The sequence below is a fragment of the Mercenaria mercenaria genome, chromosome 13 (assembly GCF_021730395.1).
Source record: "Mercenaria mercenaria strain notata chromosome 13, MADL_Memer_1, whole genome shotgun sequence".
Classification (NCBI taxonomy): domain Eukaryota; kingdom Metazoa; phylum Mollusca; class Bivalvia; order Venerida; family Veneridae; genus Mercenaria; species Mercenaria mercenaria.
The window spans coordinates 5,262,394-5,285,754 of NC_069373.1; the positions used below are offsets into that span (position 1 = coordinate 5,262,394).

Genomic DNA, 23,361 nt, shown 5'->3' on the forward strand with positions numbered 1-23,361 from the left:
ACGCGTTGACAAAGAAACATAACAGTAAATACCGTAGAAAACTGGTGTGTTGGTTGCGTATCACGGTGCAATACAGTTTTGGCAACATATTGCAATATACCAGTATACCGGTTTATCGCGACACCCCTAGTATGAATCTTTATCAATGAAAATAAATATTTCCTTTATTATGCTTAAAATTTAGGCAGCAGTAATTCTTTTATATTTTCAAATTAAGAGAGATAATCTATGGAGTTTAACTGACATGATACTGAAGGACAATTTTGCTTTGATTTTGAGTGTATGTTTCTGTAGGATATGGCATGCAGAAAAAAATTATTTTTAGTGAGTTTTCAGTGCTTGTGGTATGTACTTTCCTGATTTTGATCTTTATGTTATCACAAAAATGATAGATTAAACAGAAGTTGAACTTTCCCTTAGGCACCACATCTAAAGATGACAAAGGTAGCTTGGATTTTTACACATGCGGATTTATGATTTCAGGATGCCACAAAAAATTAAATTTTCAAAAGCAAATTCAAAATTTGTTCAAAGTGATATAAAAAGTGAAAGTTGCAGTGTGTAGAGATTGCAACTTTGCTCAAAATTGACTTCTTCTAACTTTCTTGAAAATGGTGGGGGGCATAATACTGTTACCCCAACCCATATACAAGACCCAGACCGCTAACAGTCGCAATTAAACTAAAAAGATTTAATATCCATTTCATGTTCTGTCATTGGCACAAAGTTTAACATTCATTATAACTGGATGATGTATTGCATGCAAGGCGTGGGATTCCAAGTTCAAAGGTCATGGTCACTCTTGGAGATCAAAGATGTTGCATCTCTAACTTACTTGCATGCAGGGATGAATACCTATAAACTTGGGATAAACAAGGATGTGCATGTTCATGACACAAACACAATCATATGCAAAAAGACAAGATCAGGCTTAGATATCAAAGATTTTACTTCTGGTCTTTAAATTTTGAATACATGTTTGGATAATCAAATAGCAAAACAGTCAATAAGACAGTTGGTGTCCAGTGTAAGATTCAGACCTCTAGCTCAAAGGTCATGTTTAAAGTTAGCAGTCAGATATTTCAAATAATTTGGTATCAGGTCTATACTTTCTTTCTTGATATGCCACTGAACTAATGATTTAGATGCTTTAGATGATAGGTTTTTATTGCTCAGGTGAGTTATTGTGATCGCTCGATGTTCCGCGTATGTTGTCTGTCGTCTGTCAACATTTAGCTTATGTATGTGATAGAGGCTGTAATTTTAAATTGATTTTCATGAAATTTGGTCAGAATGATTGCCTTGCTGAAATCAAGGTCAGTTTTGAAAATGTGTCATTTGGGCTCAAAAACTAGGTCTCTAGGTCTAAACAAAGAAAAACCTTGTATAATACTGACAGCTTTTACACAGAATCTTCATGAAATTTGGTCAAAATGATGCCTTGATGAAATCCAGGTCAAGTTTGAATATGGGTCTTCTGGGGTCAAAAACTAGGTCACTCGGTCAAAGAAAAACCTTGTGAATGCAATAGTGGCTTCATTTTACACTGGATATTCATGAAATTTGATCAGAATGTTTGTTTTGATGAAATCTAGGTCAAATACAAATAGTGGTCATCTGGGGTTTAAAACTAGGTAACCCAGTAAAATCAAAGAAAATGTGAATTTGTGAATGCAGTTGGGGCTACATTTCAGGCAGGATGTTCATGAAATTTTATCAAAAGTTGATGAAATCTAGGTCAAGTTCAAATATGGGTCATGTTTGGTCAAAAAACTAGGTCACCTGGTTAAATCAAAGAATAACTTTGTGTATACAATAGGGGCTGCATTTTTCATTGGATCTTCATGAATTTTGATCGGAATGTTTATCTTGATAAATTCTAGGTTGAGTTCAAATAGGGGTCATTTGGGGTCAAGAACTATGTCACCCAGTAAAATCAAAGAAAAACTTTGTGAATGCAATAGGGGCTACATTTTAAGCAGGATGTTCATGAAATTTGAAGAACATGTTTGTTTTGATGAAATTTAGGTCAAGTTGAAATATGGGTCATGTTGGGTCAAAAACTAGGTCACCTGGTCAAATCAAAGAATAACTTGTGTATGCAATAGGGGCTGCATTTTTCTTTGGAATTTCAAGAAATTTGATCAGAATGTTTGTCTTGATGAAAGCTATGTCGAGTTCAAATATAAGTCATGATGGGTCAAAAACTAGGTCACCTAGTCAAATAAAAGAAATACCTTGCCTATGCAAAAGGGGTCACATTTTAAGCAGGATATTCATTAAATTTGATCAAGCTGTTTTTAGGACCATTAATTTTGGTCCTCTTGTTTATAGAATAGAGTTATGAAGTAAAATAGCTTGGTATAAGAAGGTGGTGTATCCACAACAAGGATAATACAGCCTTTGCATTCAGTGTGTCATAAATCACAAGAAAAGTTTGGCGTCTTGAATGGAGACTTTCTAGATAAATTATGAGCTTTTATGATTTAAAACTTTAAAATATGTTTATTTTATTTATTTACAGGCAACAAAAATGCTTAACCTAAATATCTTATATATGAAAGTTATACACAGGCTTGAACCATCAGTGCCACTGTGTGGAGTTATGCTGATGATGACAGCTTTAATCTTCGGAATGGTAGCTTCATTTAATCTGTTATTTTCCTCCAGACAGTATTCCAGTATTGTTTAATTGACCATAAAACTGTGAAATCTTTTCATATCATAACCTCTGATGAAGGATGAAATTTATTTTTCTGATAAATTAAAACATAGCACAAAGGCCATGTGGTTTAATGAACACCTAGGATGATTTGGCTCCAATGTTATGATGTTACCTGTAGTCTATCATGGCATTGGTCATAAAAGCTAGGGCAAAAATTTTTTTCTAAAACATTAATGGTTTAGATGATTTAGATAATAGGTTTTTAATAGAATGAAGTTTTGTAGGAATTAAACTGAGTCAGCCTGCCATATGGTTGAGTGTGATCTTGTTTTATCAGGGCGGGATTTTGAATGGTGCCAGATCGCTGTGGTAGCTGGAATGATAAGAATAGATTATGAAGTATAATCCAGAACATGTTCCTGCCCTTAAGTTCCAGAGGATTCACTGATAAGGACAAATCCAATCTGAATTATCACTGTTTTTCAATTGAAGGGTTGTGATGTAAGGGCTATTTGATTTCACTCGCAATTATTCCAGGCAATTACGGTACTTTTTTTACTTCATGAAACACTTCAAAATTTTTAGAGTTATTGCTTTTTGCAGCAGCATTAATGCTGTTGAAGTCATGCATAAGATAAAATAAGTTTCTGTCCCAGGATGTTGAAGTTCCATAAGGTTTTTAACCTTTAGCCTGCTGGCTGCAAGTGTGTCTGCCTTTGCGACCAGTGCAGACCAAGATCAGCCTGCACATCCGTGCAGGCTGATCATGGTCTGCACTGTTCACTACTCAGTCAGTTAAATTTCAGTGAACATCCCTTTGAATAATAAGTGGTACTGCCCAAACTGAATGATGGACTAGTCCATTTTAGAAATTTAACAGGGTAAAGGTTAATTTTATGATAAAAACATATAAAGCAGTTATTCCAATAGCATGGAAGATAATAATGCTTTCAATGTTTCATATGAACTAACGCAATTAGAACCATAAAGGGAGGTAATCACAAACATTGGATTCAATAGTATTTTCTGATATGTGAATCAGTATTCAGTTCTTCTGCAAATACCTAAGGATACAGTAAGGAAATTGGCTTATTTTATGTTCATTTATAACAAAAATGTGACTGCCACCTTTAAAACAAAGCTCTAATGTATCATTAAAGAAACTTACAGAAAAAAATGGATGGCAAGCACAAATGAAAAAAAAAAAAACAAGTAAAAAGTGCTGTCAGCAGTGAAAAAAAAAAAAAAAAAAACTAAGTGAATATTGTTGAATACTGAGCATACTGCATCATTTTGTCAGCTCAAATTGTGCAGCAAAAAACGTTTTTCACTTTGGTTTAACACTATTTGTATTTGATAGAAATGATGTAAACTAGATCCTTAAATGTTATATTGTTTTTGTAGGAACATGCAAAAATTGTTGTAATTATTTATTCAAATTTTTCGTGAAATAATATTAGAAATTATATATTTCCTAACTTTTACTGAAACTGACAGTAAGTACCCTTACGAAAATGAAATATGGAAACAAGCTGGCATTAAGCTGCAAGGTAACTGTCAGTGATCTGGCAACAGTCTGTCAAAAAAAAAAGGTAACTGGAAATAATCTGACTCTTATATGGGAACAAACTTCCAAGAAAAAAAGTTTAGCTGAAAATAATATGGACACTATTTCCATATTATTTCCAGTTTCTGGGAATAATCTGCAAACTATATGACAATAAACTGGCTCATAACAATCAGCATGTAAACACACTGACAATATTGTCAGCTTGTTTCCAGTGTCTGGAAGAAATCTGGCAGGAAAATGGCAAGAAACTGGAAATAAAAAACATAATTTCTCTAATCGAATTGAATGAGTACTGCATTATAGATACCAGCTTGCATACAAAAACTTAAGCAAAAAATGCTATGTGGAAAAAGGGGCTTAATTTTGGAAAAAAGTATAGTTATGGGACCTGCGATATATTGGGATACTAGTCCATCTTTAGCTCAGTAGGTAGAGCGTCGATCTACGGAACATGGGGTCGCGAGTTCGATCTTAGGACAGGGCTTATGTTCTCCGTGACTATTTGATAAATGACATTGTGTCTGAAATCATTAGTCATCCACCTCTGATTCATGTGGGGAAGTTGGCAGTTACTTACAGAGAACAGGTTTATACTGGTACAGAATTCAGGAACACTGGTTAGGTTAACTGCCCCCTGTTACATGACTGAAATACTGTTGAAAAACAGCATTAAACCCAAAACAAACAAACAAACAAAACTAGTCCATCTGCCACACTAATGCATACCCACTGTTACATGACTGAAATACTGTTGAAAAACGGCGTTAAAACCCAAAACAAAAAAACACTCATGTATAAGTGCTCATAACTTTGTACTGCATAAAGGAATTTAGTTAAAACTTTAAATAATGATTCCAGTTTGCTAAAGTGTTTCTCTTGTCCATGTAAGAGAGCCTGGCATGTTGTGACTGACTATACACTGACAATACAATGACAACACACTGGCAATATGCCAGTGTGTTGTCAGAAAAATATTTCCAGTTGACTGGCTGTGCACTGACAATACAAGGACAACAGACTGGAAAGTCCAAAAAGCCGCTTGTTGTCAGTTGTGTATCCAGTGTGTTGTCAGATTGACATTGCATACCAGTTTGTTGCCAGATTGTTGTCAGTGTTTATTTCCAGATACCTCTATATAATTTAGCTCCTTCAAATAGTTTTATATGAAAAATCAATGAAAGTTTGTTAAAACGTCATTACAAACATCACTGACAACAAACTGTTTATAAACTGACAGCAGACTGGAAGTTAAATTTTACAGCTGGTTTTCAGGTCTGGAAATCAGCTGACAAGCACATGGACACATGATGGTTATTAAGTGGCAACACACTGGATCAGTTTATTGTCAGCTCTGGAAATAGGCTGGCAAGTAACTGGATTTTAGAGTATTATTGACTGGAAACACACTGGACATAAACTGACCACACACTGAAAATAGGAAAGGTTTTTCATAAGGGTAATATCTAAACATGTCTTGGTGCTGTGGTATACCGTATCCCATCATGTACTGTCCCTTCTTTTCAGGGTTTAAAATTTACAAACAATATTATTATATGTATGAATATATTGGCACACAAAAGTAACCCAACAGAAATGAAATCTTACTCAGACTTCAGGCGCCTGGCACACTCTGATATAGGGGAAACTGTATTTTTTTATTGTTTCAAAATAAAGTTTTGATACTGATAAGAATACAATAATATCATGTGCTGGGAAATGCCAGTCTATGGTTTTGTTTTTACAGCAAAATGGTTTTAACCTTTTCCGCCATAACTTTATTTTGGGAGAGAAAAAAATGTCTTTAATAAGGTCTGGCAAACATGATGTCTTCCATACCAGTATTGTGGAAGGAAGTATAATAACATATTTTGTTAGCTCATCAAGCAGCTTTCAAGCTTTAAATGGTGGAATGTAGTTTATAACTGGCATGGTTTGAGGCACAAACAAGCACCTGGGTAAGACCAGTGACTAGGGATTCAGCTGGATTAATTTTTTTCTTTGCATGATGATTCTAGCAACAAGCAGGCAGCTCACACCAAGATGTGTGGAACAAGTAAATCAAAGTAAGCGGTATTAAACACTCGGCTACCGAGGAACAGTGTAAAGATATACTGAAGTATTCAAGTTCTTGTTTCAGCTCTGTTTTGTGTTTTAGCTGATTTAAAAAAAAATCTTTCCATGACTTACAAGGCAAGCATTAAGCCAAAATCTAAATGATATGTCTGACTAAGTTGTCATATTTCAAGGCTGATATTAGGGTAAAGTAGAGGAAAATATGTCTGTTTCAATATGGTACAACAACTGTAGTTAGAATTATTTCAGAATAGTCAATAGAAATGTTCTTTGTAATTAAACCATTGTCATTTTTCATTTGACTTCTCCAGGGAAAGTTGTCAGTTATTTGTAGAAAAATGAGTTTTTGATTGATTAGAAATGTTTTTTAGTTCATTAACCATCATTTTATGACTAATCAAAGATGGTGGTACCCCACCAGTTGCATGCAAGCATATCAGATACAGAGATTCTGTTAATTGATCTGATGTACTGCAGCGCTTGTTTGTAATGTTTGATGATGTTTCTATAAATATCCATATTCCTGTAGATATTTTGTGTTTTTTTTACTTTCTTACTTGATAGATTAAAGGCGTACGCTAGAATTCCCTGTATATGAGATGGGCGAAAATTTTCCCAATAACAGAATTTCTTTAAACTTTGGATATTGAAGGACAATCATCTAAGAAACAAAAAAATGCAATAAAAATCATAGGTCACTGGATTCGAAAAAGAGTTATCTGCCCTTGAAAACGTCATTTTTGGGGGAAATGCCGTTTTCAAGGGCAGATAACTCTTTTTCGATACCGGTGACCTATGATTTTTATTGCATTTTTTTGTTTCTTAGATGATTGTCATTCAATATCCAAAGTTTGAAGAAATTCTGTTATTGGGAAAATTTTCGCACCAAATTCTAGCATACATCCTTAACAGTTTCAGCATTAGATCCAATCCTGTATTTTAAAAAAGGGACACCATGTGACCATAGTCATCAGATTAATATCCCCACCTGCAAATAGCTGTCACATTTTCAAAATTGGTGTTAGTTTGGTCCAATTGTGGCATTCCTTGCTCAAGTTATTAAGCTGTTTTAAGTTAAAGAACGTTATTTCTAACAGAAGTTTTGAGTAAAAATAATATACATTATAATTTTAAGTATATGTGTACCAATGACCTTGACTAGCAAACCAAAATGCAGCTCAAACTTGGTCTCTGTGCAGAATACCTAAGTACAAAGTTTAGTGTAAAGTTTTGTGCCTAAGATTCCTAACCTAAGACCTTGACCAAAGCAGCCCAGAATGTACAGAATGTAACAGAATTTTTGTCTACATTAAAGCTACCTGTTATACTAAATTAGATAGGAAAGCATTTTTCCCTAATACAATGGAGACTTGCAGGGACACATTATTCTATAATAGTTACTGTTTCTACCTTGATTTATTGAAATCCTTCAATTCATACTTGAGATAAGGTTCCAGACAGACAGAAAACTGAAAACAAGAACTACATTTATATGTAAGTACAAGGGATCAGAAATCTTGTTTTCCTTAAACAATCTGACAAAAACTTGCATGGCCACATTGCACTACAGCAGTTAACATTTTTGCCATGTTTTATTGAAATCCTTCAAAACAAATCTTAAACATGACCCGGGATGGACAGAAAATGGAATAAAAACATTGTGTATGTAACATATATAGAAATACACAGGGCAATAAATATTATGGCCAAACAATAGGTTTGAAACTTACAGGGCTGTTTTTCATTATAGCAGTTAACATTTCTGCCATGTTTTATTTAAATACTTCAAACCATGTTTGAATATTGCTTTAGAAGGACAGTGTTGGAATTATAATATAATATATATCCTCTACCATTAAATGCCAAAAAAAAAAATGTCCAATAATACACATCGGCATAAATAGACTGCAATACAAATAAGTATCAGTGCCAATTACAAAATATATGCCATATTGATATAGATAGACAGTGCTAGCATGAAAGTATGAAAAATATTTTATGAACAAATTAATTGATAAATATATATATCATATAGGGCAATAAATAGTTGTTGATGGTACATGTATATATATTGTCCATAAGTATTGACCTGGCACTCATTAATCTTCGCCAAAATTTTAAATTTCCGTCTTTTACAGATAAAATAAAAAAAAAATTTGGTCAGACAGAGGACTCAAACACACAACCCTGAGGTTAGTGGCAGAATGCTTTATCCACACAGCTATATCTGCACATGATACATAATGGTATATAACTGGCTTTCCAATAGTTATATCGTTGTTTAGATTCAGACACTGAAAATTAATTTACGGAAACATACGGAATATTCATGAATGCCAGGTCAAAACTTACGGACAATACCAATTATTGGGATTGCTGGACAGTATCAGTATCAGGTGCATTTGAGATGCACTAAGGGCTTTTCAAAAGAAGCTAAACACTCTTCAATTCTTAGCTTTAATAAATGACCACTTACATTGATAAAATAATCACAATGTTATTTTCAAGCAGTTCTATATTATTTAATGAATGGCTCTCAACAAAAATACAAGTCATTATTTTGTAGGCACTGGCAGCACTAGCAGTATTATTTTGTGTTTTCATTTCAAAATGTTCTGAAATTAAACTATAGTAGAATTCTTAATTTAATTTTGAATAAAAAAAAAAAGTCAAATTTCAGGAGAGTAAAAGTGTATTCGTGCAGGCAGCATTTCAAGATTACATAAAGTATATTATGTACAGTATTATTGTACATGTATCCCATTGTTGTTACTCAAATGAGCCGTGCCATGAGAAAACCAACATAGTGGCTTTGCGACCAGCATGGATCCAGACCAGCCTGCGCATCCGCGCAGTCTGGTCAGGATCCATGCTGTTCGCTAATAGTTTCTCCAATTCCAATAGGCTTTAAAAGCGAACAGCATGGAGCCTGACCAGACTGCGCGGATGCGCAGGCTGGTCTGGATCCATGCTGGTCGCATACCCACTATGTTGGTTTTCCCATGGCACGGCTCAAATATTCTTGTGTATATGGTTGATTTTGACAAGCCTCATTTACCTCTTTTATAAATTTATAATGTTTTATATTGAAAAAGAATTCTATGAATCTAGTAATGGTACATTTATGCCATATTGTTATAGTTATACTGTACCAGCATCAGGTGCAATGATAATAAATTCATCATCAAATAAAGGAGAACTTAATCATTTTGAATATATATAAAACAGATCTGAGAAATAATCAAGAAGTTAGGAAACAGGTGCTTTTCTATTTATTTCTATTTTTAGCACCAAACAGATTATTTGGCATGAAATGATGAATATATTTTTGTTTTGTTTGTGTAAGATTTTGTTTGTTTGTGATAAATTTAGGTGTGACCATATTTTGGTATTGTAATCAGGATAATGGGGTGTTGACGAGTATCAGGGTACCCATGGGTCAGGGCCATTTTTATGGTCAGAAAGTTATTACACTTTGCCCAACCTATTAAATTACTGTATTTGATACCTGAATTAAAGGAAATTTATAATTTTACAACAGTTGTAAATTAAACTTTAATATGTTAAAAAAATTCACATAATGTTTATCTTCAACTTGTTCATGCTGATACATATGGATTAGGAAGTCATTTTCTGTTTCAGCTGTAGTATACCCAGATTTTGTGCAACCTCAAACACAGATCCAACATAAAACCTTGTTTTGTGTTTTTATTTTTTTCAACAGTTCAATGGCAGTCAGTTAGCTAGCGTTTCATTTCAACTGGGATTGTAGTACTTCTCTTGTTGTTCCCTTTGTATCATTGTCATTGTGTTGTTCAAAACATGTGTGCAGAACTTGTCCTTATATAGTGCATATTTTCTGACCTGGCAAAGATATTTTTAGCACAGACTTAACCATTAAAAACAATAGGTAACTTGTGCATATCGGATTTATTCGTACCGAATGAAACCAAATCTAACGATGTAGATGATTACCCTAAACTTAATGATAGAATGACCCATTTATGACCTTTCTATAAATATCTCCGCCAGGTGAGAAAATATGCACTATAACAGGTCCCAAACAAGCATTGTATGACTTAAATTGGTTGCTGGTGAAAGCAATGTATCTTTCCTTCATGAATAGCTGTCACGTTGGCATAGCACCTTTGTATTGAATAGAACTGTTTACAGTGTACCTTCCCAGTAGGCAAGGTTTGGAAGCATCAGAAAAAATACCATTACGCAAAGTGAATCACTTGAAACATAAAAAAAAAATCTCAAGACACTGTAATTTAGAGACTTCATGGTATTGTTTTAAAGTTAATGGTGAATGTTCTAGATGTGATAACAGCAGGTGTTATGTGTAACTAAGTTTTTAATTTTATGTGAGTTTTTACATTTTATCATTAATATTCTAAGGTTTGTTTATGTACAACACCATCGAGTATGTCATTGTGTAGAAATAGGCGTTTAATCAAATAAACAAGTTTCAGAGTTTCAGTTTCATTTATCAAACAAAGTGAAGAAAGGTTTGTTTTACATTGTAAAAAGCATTGAAGGAGGTTGGCATGATACAACAACTTCTTCTTGACTAAGTTCAAGGTAAAGGTAAATTATATTTGCAGTCATTTTATGAATCAGTGATCGTAAGCTGTGTTGCTTCTATGTAAACCTAATTTAAGAACAGTTAAAACTAATAATGCCTTACCACCAGCAATTTGCCCATGGTACACATTAACTGAGGCAGTCAGGGACAAACTGCAATAGGTATGGGCAGGATTAGAATCCATGGCTTTCATCCCAACTAATGCAGATATGAAAATTGATAGCAGCTGCTGTGGTCAAGAACATGATTGCATATTGTGCTTCTTTGAGAAAACAATAATTGATTCGATAAAGTTTTTATCACAATGATCTGTTGGAAGACTGGCCTGGTCTGAAAATTTGAAAGATTTTAATTTGAATCAGTTCACTTAACCACCAGTATCTTCCTGATCTAAAAGTCAGCATTTAAAAGAAACTATCATTTCACAGAGATGAAAGGTAAACAAAAACAGTCTTAAATATTAGTGGTTTTGTCTATTACACATGATATGATGATTTATACCCATTATAAGTAAAGAGATGTAAAAACAGAATTAAGGAATCAACAAATATCTGGAACTAATTCAGAATAGATTTTGCATTCATGATAATACATAAAATAACCATTACTTGTAGGGGACTACTTTTCATGGATTTGGATTTCATGGTTGTCTGGATCTGTGAAATTAAAACTGAACCAAAAAAAGTTACATTTTAAATTCTTTAATTTTTGAAATTAGCAAATTCGTGACGCTAAAGATGTTTTGGCTGAAATTAAGCAACACAATGAAAGTGCAATTTTATCTTGCAGTGTCTTTTTAAACAGTGTTGTCTTTTTTTTGTCCCCAAAAAGCCTGTAAACTTATTTAAAAATATATAAAATATAAAATAAAAAAGAAATGTGCTTACATATTCACTTTAAGCCTTTCATCTGATCATCCATTTCAGAGAGAAAAATGTATACACATATTTATTTGATACATTACTCCTATGATGGGCAAAAAGCTATACATATTGTAACAAAAGAAAATGAAATTTTTGACATGTGTTTTTCACGTTTTCTGTTTGTTCTGGTGTTTAAAAAGATGACATAAAACAAATGTTTGGTACAGTTATGTATTACTAGTTATTATGATAAATTGAAGAAGAAAAACCTCATGACTGTGTTAACTCAATTTGATTAACCATTTTGTTTTTTAAGGACCCCATTTACATTTATTTAGTAAAGGGAAGCCCGGCCCTCATAAAATTTGGTAAAATTGTTTTTTTTGTTTTTTGTGTGTGTGTGTGTAAAATTTACTTTTGGGTATGAAAGTTATAATACAGGCTTTTGCAAAGTATTCCTTACAGTTTAAAGGAAACATAGAAAAGTAGAAACAAATGCTTCAAGTAACTGGACTTATGGACTTGATTGCAAAGTATTCCACCACATACTGTTGTGTCAGTACATTCATGTAAGCACAAGTCAAACGAATGTAATGCATGGAAATATGGATAAAATCATAATTTTAGTTGTGGAAAAACAACAGTATACCCACAAGACAGACAGAAAATACATGCAATATATACAGTTGAAAATGCACATTTATATAGTCTTTAAAAGTAGATAATTGCAATGTTGTCCATCATACTTGACGGTTAAAATTGGTGACATTCATTAGATATTAAACCATGGTTTATTTGTATTTTACCATTGAAGACCTGTACTTTATCATTGAAGACCTGTTCTTTATCATTAAAGACCTGTCACTAACGATGTCATTTGTCCAAAGGTGACCCTAAACTTGTTGTTTGCATGTCATGTTTGATCTTCTGATTAACCTTATTTAGAATATTAGGAAGATATTAAATTTTCCAGATTACAATTATCCTGTGATATAAACTAAATGTATAGGAAATTGGATATAAATTCTGGGAAATAAGTTGATATAGAGATGCAAACATTGTATCATAAATCTCATGTCTATGAGGTATTATCATCGCTTGATTGTAGCCATCGATGTTGGCATTGGTTAAAATTTTTTTTTAGGTCCACTTTTTCTCAAGAACTAATTTAAGAGCTATGCAGCTTTGAAACTTTGCAAACTTGTTTATCATCATTAGATGACCATGTAGGCCAAGAACCATAACTCTGGTGTGTATTTTGTCAGAATTATGGCCCTTTTTGTACTTAGAAAATCGGAACTCTAACTCTTTCCTTATATACATGTTGTCCAGCACTTGCAGACGAGCAATGGCACCCTTAGATGGTGTTCTCGTAATACTTTGAAATCATTTAATTTTTTTGGGCAAAAGATTTTGTAGTTGTGGCTAAAACAGCTATTTAAAGGGCATATTTATGATTTTGTGGATTTCAAATTTTAAATATAAAATGAATGAGAATTTTACTTGTAACTTTGTGGATTAACTGAACAGCAAAATCTACAAAAATTAGCCCCAGGTGAAAGTTATTTCCCAATATTAACAAGTGGTAGATTTTGTCCTTAAAACTAATAAAAAGGTTCTGAAAATGTTCTGATTTTTTTGCATGGCTGGTATGAACCCTGAAATTAAGGGTACAAAAAACTGGGGTTTTTTTTAGAAAATAACAAAAAAAAAAAACTTACGGATCTTTCTCTGTATTTCTGAGGATGTAGAATATAATTACAATACATCTGTAACTCGTTAAAAAAGATTTACTGACTTCTAAATTGGATAATAATGGGCTTTTCAAATATATTTATTTTTGTATGTCAAAATGTAATATTATGTCAGTAAATTAATCATAAAGAGCAAAAGATCTCTAAAAAAAGAAGATGGATGTGTTCTTCCTTTGTTTATAACTGTTATAATCTGAAGTTGCTCCGGAGACTTTGTGTTAGTATGCATTTGTAATATTGTATCCCATTTTAAACTTATTTGACAGAAATATTGAAGGAGAAAGGAGGTTTTAAACTGATTCCAAGCTTCTAAATTTTGCAGTAATAATGTTATGGTAGGATCTGACTGCAAGGAATGCTGCTGATTTTGTTCTGAAGCCTGCCTAGAAGATGTAGATAAAAATCTGTTACTTCAGTGGTTTATGTAATAAAGTGTTTTATGTGTTTGCAGGATGTCTATGTGTATATGTTTGAATTTAATGTTTATAAATATTCTAGAAAAACTGTATATCATTTACAGGGATTTTTTTTTGTAAGTAAAAAAAAAAAAAACCCAAAATTGTAATAACCAATAAATAGGTAGGTCCCCTTTCTCAACGGTGGTACAATGTGTCTGGAGTCCAACAGACTGTACAATTTAATAATCAACAAAAATTAAAAACATGTTATGTCATGGATTGAAGGATAAGACAAAAGAAGATTAGTTAACATTGTTCCAGACAAAACAGCAATATATTTGAACCAGTATACCCATTTGGAAAAAAAGAGCCAGTTACTGAAAGAACTTTATACTATTATTTAGCGGTCAAAATACGTCCGGTTTTTCATGCGTCTTTTTCAAAACATAAAACCTTTTTTTTCAGTCATAAATTTAATATTATACAGTTATTGCCTTTTGGTGAGGGAGATACGTCGATAAATCCACATATCGACCAAACTTAAAAGGCAACAATTGTTTTATTATTAAATCCAGCCTACATTAAATTAAACATTTTAAAATACAAATATCTGCAACCTTTGGTCATTTTTCGCAGTAAATTGTGTACGACGTCGCATTGTTTTGACGTCAAACCATGATGATGTCATAGCTGGCGGTCAGTATGTGTTTTTGGCTCCGCCTTTGAGTCAGTACGACTTTTTATCATTGATCATGTGACTACATCTAGACCAATGGAAAGGACTATAAATATAGATTTAATAATAAAAGATTTATTAAAGAATTTATTTTATTGACAAATTTATAGTTCTTTTGGCTTTACATTTGGTTAATCTTTTACAAAATTAAATGAAAATAATAACAACAACAACCCTACAAAACAACAATTTTAACTTCAACTGAATGATGCACAATTTTCCTGACTTTTAATTGGAACTTGTTGCAAATTGGAGAAGTCAATAAAAATCTGTTACAGGCTTCTGTTTTCTCATAGAAATATTTAATTCAACAAAACCACCTAGAAATTTCTGCTAGCTTGATTTGATTTATTGTTATTTTAGTGAATCAAAAGAGAAACTTCATTTGAATGGTTTGGACACCATAATTTTTTTAAATAAAATATTTTAGAATTTATTGAATTATTTTGTATGTATTTTTTGCTTTGTTGTTTGCTTTCTGGTCCACTCTTAACCCTTCAATTTTTCCACATAATGAGATTGAAAAAAATACAGGCAAAGACAGCTGCAAGTAGAATTAAACACCAGATAACAAATTAATGCAATGTATTCTACTAATGCAATGTGATAATTATACTGTAAATTACTAAATAAAGAATGGATTAAATCTTACCTTTATTAGAACATTAAGATGCAGTCCAGTAGCAATATAAAACATTCAAACTTCTTCCATCACAGCAACATACAAAATATCAGTACATTAGATAACTTGTGAAGTAATGTCCTTGTATTGACAGTAAACATGTGTCAATAATTCAGATGTACAGCTAAATTGTCCTATTGTACAATTTTTACTGAATATCTAAGTAACTTAATGTTCCTATATTATTGACAATTGTGTTAACTCAACAAGGAAGAAAGTCCAGTGCTCAACATTTATTGGCATTAGCTTTCAGTCTATTTCATTACATAACTGACAAGTCTTCAAATGAAGCTGTCTTGGAGTAGAGTTTAGAATATGAGCTTTATACTGCTTTGGCTTATCCAATCAAAACCGGTTGTCTCCCACTGAGCTCTGTGGTTGCACATTCAGATGAAAGTCTCTTATTTTAGATTCCAGAATTCTGTAATGTTCCATTAAATTGTTATAACATAAGTGCTAGTCTGTTGGAAAGGTAGATAGCTACTGTTAAGAGGGAGGAAAAAATACCATAATGATTTAATGGTATATTTTTTCTTCTGAAAATCTTAGTGTGTGACTTAATGGGTTTAAAAATAGACTGCAGCTCTTGTGGAAAAAAGATTTAATCAGAATTGTTATAATTAGGTTTTTCAATAAAAGATTGTTTTTACATGCAGGCATTCAAAAAGTAAAACTAATTGGTAAAAACTGAATCTATGAATGTTAAATTACATTGATGTGTGAAATGTTTGTTTTATGGTTTTGTATCATTGTTTTACATTTTAAGAAAAAACTAATTTTGCCCAATATTTCAAAATATGCATCCAGTTGATACAGTTATTAGCATACTGTGTGTGGGACCTGTTGGTTACTGTATAGAATAACCGTCTGATTAAATGAAGTTATTTTTACTTATAACCACTTATATTTATCTTTGAAAGCACTGTATAGTTACTAAAGTAAATAGATAACAGCACAATGTTAGATTATAAAAAGATTAACTCTACAGAAGTTACAGTTCTGTTGCCGCTGTTGGTGTTTGACATCTTAGAGAATAAAAAAGGGAAGGTGATTTTGTAACAAGACTTTGGTGCAACAGTTTCTATTAGTTTTATTGATTATCCACTGATTTCAGACTGTTTATATTGTATAGCGTTATATAGATGACACACAGTAATTTGATTTTATCCCATTATTTCATATTGCAATAACATTAGTTGCATGTTTTATGATAAAATCAATTGACAATGTTTCCTAAGTATTAGGAGAGTAGTGGTGTAGTGGTTAAGGTGTTGGCTGCTCAACCCTCTGGTTTGTAGGTTCAACCCCCACTGGGGTCAGGACCACACCTTTTGATGTGACACCAGTACTGGTTTTTCCAGGAAATGGACTCGAGAGTGGTTCAAGTAAGCTTAAAGCTTTCATCACAATCAAACTATAATAAATTAAGTATAAACTAAACTATAATGTTATGTATAAACATAGAAAGATCACAATTTCATTTGTGGGGGTATATAGGTTTGCTCTTGTCCGTGCGTGCATCCGTGCGTCCGTCCAAAGTTTGTGACGTGCCTAGCTCAAAAAGTGTTTGATATAAATTGATGAAACCTTGCATGAGTCTTTATCATGATATGAACTTGCGCACGTCCTATTTTTCGTCTGGCTCCGCCTCCTATTTTTAGAGTTATGGCCCCTGAAATAGTCAGAAATGCACATTTTCACCCTGTGACACGCCTAACTCAAAAAGTTTTTGATATAAATTGATTAAAACTTGCATGAGTCTTTATCATGATATGCACTTGTGCACCTCCTATTTTTTTTTATCTGCCTCCGCCCCCTATTTTCAGAGTTTTGGCCCCTGAAATAGTCAAAAATGCACATTTTCACCTTGTGACGCACCTAGCTCAAAAAGTATATGATATAAATGGATGAAAACTTACATGAGTCTTTATCATGATATTAACTTGCATATTTCTTATTTATTTGCTGGCTCCTCCCCATATGTTTAAAGTTATGGCCCCTGAAATAGTAAAAAAATGCGCATTTTCACCTAAATATGTGCCTAACTCAAAAAGTATTTAATGTAAATTCATGAAACCTTGCTTGAGTCTTTATCATAATGTGACCTTGCACACTTGGCATTCTTCTTGAGAATCTTAGCATTTATTACAGAGTTATGGCCCTTGAAATAGCCAAAATAGTGGATGTTTGTGACGCTCACAGCTCAAAAAGTATGTGGTATAGAATAATGAATCCTTTTCATATTTTTTTTTTGGCTATACCCCATTAAGACTGCAAACATTTGAATTATTTCTCCTTATTTGTGACAAATGTACCAGTGGGGGCACACCCTGTGTCCTACAGACACTTTCTAGTTTCATTATTATATGCAGTTATTGTTTTTCAGCAAAAGCAAATTTATAAAGTTTTCACTTAAAACACCACCACGTGACTCACCTAGACTTTCCCCAAAACACCGATAGTGACATTTCATTTTGCAAAAAGTGGTGGGGGTGTTAATTTAAATTATAGTTAAAAAAATAAAGTGAAGTTGGCAAAAAAACCCGACTGCTGATTAATTATTTTTAGCGTTTTTTTTCTGCAACCAAATTTATGCTGGTATTTACATATGGAATAAAGATACTAAAAAACTGAGGTTGATACTGCAATGGGGATGTAATACAGGCGCAAACAGTCGTTTATTCATGGTACTGTAATTTCATTATGGACTGCCTGACAAGCATTATATAACAAGACTGCAAACAGTAATATCCAGTAATTGTTCAAGACAAAAACCTCTTTGAATTGAATAGAAATTACATGTGTTTTAATTAAATAGAATTAATATTTAAAGCTGTAAATTTACCTTTAAAAGTAATTAAAATCCAAGATTTTGTGAGGAGTAATGAAAATTGCTAATTGATTGAAAAATGAATCCTTCATAGAAATTTTTAATTACACAGTATCGCATACTTTTCAGAAAGAATTATTTTTTCTCCAACAGGCCCAACTTTCATAGCAATTGTCATATCTGCGTAATATTAAATATCCTTTATATACAGATTAATAATGTAACTGTGATATAATACAGCCATAAAATTCAATCTTGGTTTAATATATAGGTATTGCATTTTACACTATTTGAATAACATTCTGTCACCTAGTCAAAAAGGTTGGAACTTTATTTTTGTTGACAGGTGGCACCTGTTTGTTATAGTAAAGATACTGCACTTTCTGTGATTTTGTATTAAATTTCATATTGAACTGTGAACAACAACTAAAACAAAATACAGACTGAATTTTTAGCAAGCATATTAAAAGACATAATCAGAACATTTGAGCCGTGCCATGAGAAAACCAACATAGTGGGTTTGCGACCAGCATGGATCCAGACCAGCCTGCGCATCCACGCAGTCTGGTCAGGATCCATGCTGTTTGCTTTCAAAGCTTAATGGAATTAGAGAAACTAATAGCGAACATATAAATAGCTGGTCGCAAACCCACTATGTTGGTTTTCTCATGGCACGGCTCATTTAACGTTTTTTCAGCAGTTACTCTACAATGTAAAATTTAGATAGACATAGAAGGAGAAAAAGTACCTTGGTCTACAAACTATTTTCAAAGTAATTGATATTGAAATTGTAATAATTTAAAATACTGGACAATCTATTGCCTTATAAAGCACATTCTTGCCAGAAATCTCAGCCTGATTGTCTGACCATTGTCTCACAGTCATGCCTTGAACCTTAGATCAGCCTACTTCAGTTGTCTAAATGTTAAAACACATTTTATGGCTGTCTTTGAAGAAGGAGGGGTATATTGTTTTGCTGATGTTGGTCGGTCTGTCTGTCTGTCTGTCTGTTGGTCCATAGACCAATCGGTTTCCAGATGATAACTCAAGAATGCTTAGGCTAAGGATCATGCAAGTTGATAGGGAGGTCATGACTAACAGATGACCCCTATTGATTTTGAGATCAGTAGGTCAGAGGTCAAGGTCACAGTGACCCGGAACAGTTAAACCATTTCTGGAGGATAACTTGAAAATGCTTGGGCCTGGGCACAGTGACCAAATAGTGTCTGATCATTTTCTGATATTCTTGTTAATACAAGTAACTTAAGATGTGCCAAGGCAAAAGGGCGTTTTATTTTCTCCTTATGAGAAAGAAGTTTTTATAGAGATTGTAGAGAACAATAAGATCATAGAAAGTAGTTGCAACATGTGAAAATATTGTTTCAGAAGGAGGGGCCTTTGATGGAGATAGTAACATCATTGTTTTAATATATCTATATTTAAACTCTATAAAGTTCCTCAAGCATATCCAGGTAATCAAACACAGACATACTTTAATTTACCTCATGTACAATTGAAAACAAACCATGTACCGTAGTTTCCCGAATTAAGGCCCCCCTCTAATTAACGCCCCCCACCCGTTTTGGAGGGGAAAAAAAGTCAACAAGAACGAAAAAAAATCACCTACCTCATTTTTATAAGTCCACATGATAAGTAATTTACAGTAAGTATCCAATGTATTAAGAATTAAACACACTTTTAAACAGTACATGTACCGTAAATCCAAAACGTTTATACTAAGTACGGTACGTATCCAATCGTCAAATAGAAAATTAAACGGTAAATCCATTTTTGATTTGTTTTTGCACCACCCGCGCACAAGCTTCCTGTCGACTTTAAACAAATTTGCGGCAAAGTGTTAACCTTTTCTTCGGCATGTTTTAATAACTTTTAATTTAAAAGCCGGCACATAAGCAGCGTGTCAAACCACTGACATTGTGTATTGCTACCCGCATGTACTAAGGAAAATATTATCGGAGCACACAGCTGTTTGGGTATGATGACGTAATGTGTAATGTCGCGAGCGTGTCACAGAATACATGAGGTACCGTATTTAAATGCATAATTTTAAGACACACTGCATTAAATTGGATGCCAAATAATTACGTTTTGTGGGAATTAAACAACACAGAAACACTTTACAGTTGGTTTGAACGATGTTTTTAAGTTTTGTAAAAATTTTAATTTTTTTACCTCAAATGAACGCCCCCCCCTCTTTGGAAAATGTAACGCCCCCGGGGGTGTTTATTCGGGAAAATACGGTATATAAATTGAAATATGCTTTGATTTGGCAATAAACCTACTAACAGACAGGTTTTTTACAAGAAGTGTCCACTGAGAAATCATTACCATGAAAATTTCGTCATGCAACCCAGCCATATCTTGGCCAAGAATTGTAACGGTTACCTAAGAAGGCATTTCACAGCCGTTTGATCGGTGGATCACAATAACTCTCGCTTAACTCTAGCTTATAGTTGTCTTGCAACCGGCCATCAGCTTAAATTTTTGGGGATAATGTAATGCATGCAGGAAACAAATATGACAAGCATTCAATGATAATGAATAAGATTGGAAACCCATCTGCGAATGCCATTTTGCCATTGGTCAATACAAACACCCAGTCTGATGCTGGATCTTTGAGACTGGTATCCAAATTTTGTTTATAAACTTATCCTGGTGAAAAAAAGAAAATGCATTAGTTGTAAATTTTTTCTGAAGAAGGAACTCACCTCTTGTTCAAAATAGTTAAAAATGGTAAAAAGGAAGGCTGTGATAAAGTATTACATGTAATTAATCATTTAAAAACCGATACTGAATGGAAGATACAGTTAAGATAATATGTTATGAAAAAATGCTGTGAGTGGTTTTTATCTCATAAAGACAGTATCTTCAAAACAGATCAAGATTTTTCTTTTCTTGAAAGAGAAAATCTGAGGAAAAACTTTTCTATAATTTCATTATTGCATTTATCAGAAGTCAGAATGATTGATGCAGTATCAGAAAGATAATGTGAATGAAGTATGTTCATATTTTTATGTCATTATGTGAAAATCAAGTACTTGATTGATAAGAATTTGTTATATAATATCATTTTTGTCTGTATAGTATCAAAATACTTGAAGCTGAGTACAAGTTGTTTGTACCTAACATAATTACTTCCCCTTATTATACATACAAGAGTCCTTGCCATAGTCATACCCATTGTTATTCATGAGAGAAAAATAATTTTGTGCACCCCCCTCCCCTCAACCACCACCCCAACATGAATGAAACTACAAAACATATACAGTCAGATTGAACTGGTTGAAACTGACAGCAACAAAAAAATTATGAGAAAATGTTGGAAATCATTTAACTTCAGAATCAGTGCCAAACAGATTTACTAACCAAGTTCCCACAGGTTGTTTCTATGTTAAAATTTTTTATTGCTGTTTGCTCTGAACATATGTATGAAAATGGGCAATTTTAGTGGCTTAACTTTCAGCCTGCTAAATTTCTAAAATGGACTGGTCCATCATTCAATTTGGATAGTACCATTTATTATTCAAAGGGGTGTTCACTGAAAATTTACTGACTGAATAGCGAACAGTGCAGACCATGATCAGCCTGCACAGATGGTCGCAAAGGCAGAATAACTTGCCGCCAGCAGGCTAAAGTTTAAGAATTTACTTACAAGTGTTTGCTGTATAACCATTCAGTCAGGGAGCCAGGCTAGTCCTTCATGCTAATTTCTTCATCTGGTGGTGGTGCCACTAGACTGCTCTTTAACATTGTTGGGGTTTCTATACATGCAATGAATGTATCTAACTGTTTGACTGTTTAATAGCAACAAATGCTCTTTCATATATCTATTATAATGATGATAGCATGTAATTAAGGAAGAAGACCCGTAATGGTATTTGGTGATTTCCGTGAAGCTACGTATTAGTGTAAGAGTCGCTTCAATATTTTTCGGACGATGATATAGCTCATTACCTTAACCTTATCCTGCTATATTTCTATAATGAACTTGTCCATCTTTCAATTTGGACAATACCATTAAGGGGTGCTAACCAAAAGGATACTGACTGAATGGCGAACAGTGCAGATCATGATCAGACTGAATGTGCAGGCTGATCATGATCTACACTGGTCGCAAAGGCAGAATCAGTCATGTCCAGCATGATAAGGGTTAATGCTCGTCACATATTCACAAATAAGTGTGTACCCAAACTGTGGTAATGTGTCACCATTGTTAAAAATTCATGAACTCATTTAAGTATGATTATTTTACTTGGGGGATGGAATTACATTAATCTGGAGGGGTTTATCAAGGGAGGGGTAACTTGGGAGAGGAGTGAGAATACAATAATGAAATCTCATGTCATAATCTTTAACTCTGTGAGGTAGTTGACCGGGCAGTTAACAATCTGGGTTTATCAGATGTTTGTCACACATAAAAAGCCATGAACTGACCTCAACAGTCATTATATTTCCATCAGTAAACAAGTGGTCAGCAAATATCTCCATAAAATGTGGAGTTTGTCCAGCTTATGGTCATTTATACATTAAAGTTAAACAATACCATGATAGCATTTGTGGCATGTATTTAGGACATAGTAAACTTTATCAGTTCTGACCTTGAACTCATTAAGTGTCAGGTGCTTAATCATGACCTAGCAAATGTTCGTGTGTGTGTGTCGTGGGGGGTGGGGGGGTTGAAGAATTTACAGACAAAAGATTTTTTTCTGATTGACAAAATCAAAGATAGTTTGGAATTGAATGTTGCAACCTGCAGTATGAGTCAGCTTTACGACTGAACTTGAGGTGCACAATGAGGTGTTGTAGCTCTTTTCATCCAGTTAATAGGGCTCTGCAGAAGGTCTCAAAAATCATCATAGATACAGATCTGAAAGAAACATAAATGTTAGTCTCTCACCATAGCAACATCCTTTGTCATCTTGTACCAAATAAATACTTTTCAGTGCAGAATCAGTCTGATATAGAATTCCAACTGCTGTGAAAATGCATGACATTCCTCACCAATATGTTCCTTTTTTAGTGCCTTTCAAAATGTAAGGAACAGCTAGTTGCACTTTTCATACAGTTACAGAACTCTACAAAATAACCTGTAATCCTGTTAAATTGTTAGTATAGGTGAATGCATGGTCCATTGTCCATCATTGGACATCCTGCATTAACATTTTTACTTAAACATCTTCT

The 23,361-nt window shown here is 33.4% G+C and overlaps 2 protein-coding genes across 3 annotated transcripts in view; one reads left to right on the top strand and one right to left on the bottom strand.

The window, feature by feature from the left end:
• Window positions 1-15,684, bottom strand: part of LOC123530076 (FMRFamide receptor-like) — a 59,119-nt gene extending 43,435 nt beyond the window's left edge. The window contains exon 1 of the mRNA XM_045310775.2: window positions 15,300-15,684. The gene's annotated coding sequence lies outside the window, so the exon portion shown is untranslated. The remainder of the gene's footprint in view (window positions 1-15,299) is intronic.
• Window positions 1-23,361, top strand: part of LOC123530075 (stabilin-2-like) — a 402,834-nt gene that overhangs the window by 241,773 nt on the left and 137,700 nt on the right. The window lies entirely within an intron of this gene.